At 36.4% G+C, this 2,546-nt stretch overlaps 1 long non-coding RNA gene across 2 annotated transcripts in view; it reads left to right on the top strand.

Moving 5' to 3' along the window:
- Positions 1-886: 886 nt before the first annotated feature.
- LOC102289190 overlaps positions 887-2,546 on the top strand; it is a 93,808-nt gene continuing 92,148 nt past the window's right edge. For both annotated transcript variants that reach the window (XR_006053348.1, XR_006053349.1), the window contains exon 1: positions 887-1,082. This is a non-coding gene — a long non-coding RNA (uncharacterized LOC102289190). The remainder of the gene's footprint in view (positions 1,083-2,546) is intronic.

The following is a 2,546-nucleotide window of genomic DNA, read 5'->3' as shown; positions in this document are numbered from 1 at the left end:
ATCAGCTGTTGTTAGAATTTATTTAATATTAATTTCTAGTATCAGCTGATGTTTGCTTGAGCCACAGCTGTAAAAGCTGCTGGTCATGATATCGGTTCGGATATGTGGTGAGAGGGAAACATGAAGATGAAACCAGGACATGTCCTTACTTCATCAGAGCTGAACAGGTGATGGAGAAACAGGTTTACCTTTTAGGTGACATGAATGAGTTGAAGGGAAGTTATGAACTGTGCATGAAGTTTGTTTTCATTCAAACTTTATGGCTTTAATACCTGGTGGGCCGGTTTCTAGTCAAAATGCCCGGGCCCATTTTATGTCCCAGCACAATGGTACTTTCAAATGTCATCCTCCATACACTGTAATTATTTTTGTTTACTGTGCAGAGGTTAACTTGTAAATAGAAAAATGATGCAACCAACTCATTTTACACCAGAAGTAGCTTTTCTTTTCTCTTTGTACTGCTTCTGTTTCTCATGGCACCATATGTGTAATCTTCTCAATGATCACATTTTCTAATGTGTAGCCCTGCAGGTATGATAACCCAAGCTAGATTTACTCTGCTAAATGATAAATTGCTTTGCTAATATTTAGATACACCTGATTAAATTAGAGCATAATGGAAAAGAAACTGCAAAATAGATCTGATAAGTCTTAACATAAAAAAAAGCATTGTTGCTCTTAAAATATAATAAAAATATTATTAATTTGACAGCATGGTTGGAATAGTATCTTTTTAAACTGCTCCCAACTGATATTTCAACTGATATTTAAGTTTATCACACTTTGTGTCAAATTTAATATGGATTCTCCTCATTTTATTCTAATTAATCTACCCACGATACTACAAAACTATGAAAAAAACGCAAGGCGGAGAAATAGCCAGGCCCTTCGGGAAGGTGCTGTGACACTTTTGCTGCTGTTTATTCTCTAGAACCTTGAGGCTGATTATGGGGTGAGGCCACAGATGATAGGAAGATAAGGAAGGGTAGACGGGTTAGCGTGCTTGCGTGAGAGATGGTAACAGTTAGCATTGGGGTATTCTGCTCTGAAAAACAGAATTGCTTGTCCACAACACAACAGAGGTAATTCCACAAGCTTTGCTACATGTCATCTTGCCTTGTTACTTTTATGAACTCAGGTGTAGTTTGCTAGCTGTGCCATCAATATTACCACATCAGGAGTTCAGAGTGCTAGCTAACACACAATGCAAATTGTTTACTATTTAAAGGTATTTGGTAGCAGCAAAGAGGCTGACAACATGTTTTTCCTGGTGAACTAAAAATAGCTTTTAAAGTAGCTCTATTATGTTGTCTTGTTGTTTATTAGTTTGTTAACCATCATTTATCAACATTACCGGTGAGTCAGATAGCAGCTTTTGTTTTATTTATTCATTAGGCTGGAGTGAACGGTGCTCTTATGGGACTCTGGAAAAAAAGACATGCTTTTGTGTATTTTATAGTTTATCCTTAGAATTCATTCAGGCGGTACATCAGAGTACACCCAAATCTGGAAAAACACCAGTCTTCAAATGATTATACTTTTGGCACACACACACACACACACACACACACACACACACACACACACACACACACGTGTCATTGTTTTAGGATTCATTAGTACAGTTTACCTTTTGCAATGCAACCTTTTGAAAATATAATTTCTCAATCTTAATTTCTTCGACTCTTACTCATAGCAGGACTTTTATGGGAGTTGTGGATTTGTTATTGTAGAGCAAAGTGTGCAAATTGAAAAGAAAAAAAACCCCCATTTGATTCTAAAAAAACCCCACACACACGAAAAAAACAAACAAAATGTGGCAAAGTTGAAAGGGTCTGAAAACTTTACAAACACACTCTTAACAGCTTCATAAAACACCTTGATGAAGGCCTTGTGCTGAAATGTTCTGGCTGAACAAAGTGCAGACACTTCCATTAAGTAGGACACTTACATGCCTGTTTTTCTTATTACTTGGGGGACAAGTCCTGTTGTAATGAACATACAGTCATTTTATATGTTTCACGGCAGCCTGAAGCAGTGCAGGACTTTAAAGCCACCAATAAACTGATACTCTTTACAGCAGTTATTTTGACACATCAATGGAGAGTAAATACAGGTGTAATTAGTAACATTTGTACCATTAACATTTAATTATGGCCTGTTCCACTTAAATAGGCCCATTCCCAGGTTCATGCTTATTTGTGGGAGGGGCACCTCAAAAATAAAAGGAAGCAGTTTTTAATTTTATTACTTACATCTGTGGTTGCCCTGCAATTGCAAAATAGTTTGTGCCAACCTGGTTGCCATTATCTTGGGCTTTAAGTTATTATATAGTGAAAAAGGGCATATTTACAATGTCTGCATGTAATAAATTTTTTAGTGTATCAAATGATAATGTGACAAGTTGAGAATTTGTGGTAGCGATAACATATAGAGAACTATCAGTCAAAATTAGAGGTATGTTTAGCCCGAATGAACTTTACAGTAGGGCTGCTTGATTATGGCAAAAATAATAATCACGATTATTTTCACTGAAATTGAGATCT

The sequence above is a fragment of the Haplochromis burtoni genome, unplaced genomic scaffold (assembly GCF_018398535.1).
Source record: "Haplochromis burtoni strain Fernald_Lab_line unplaced genomic scaffold, NCSU_Asbu1 Contig_857, whole genome shotgun sequence".
Taxonomy (NCBI): domain Eukaryota; kingdom Metazoa; phylum Chordata; class Actinopteri; order Cichliformes; family Cichlidae; genus Haplochromis; species Haplochromis burtoni.
Note: the sequence above shows the minus strand (reverse complement) of the source record. Positions and strands in the feature narration are given on the sequence as shown.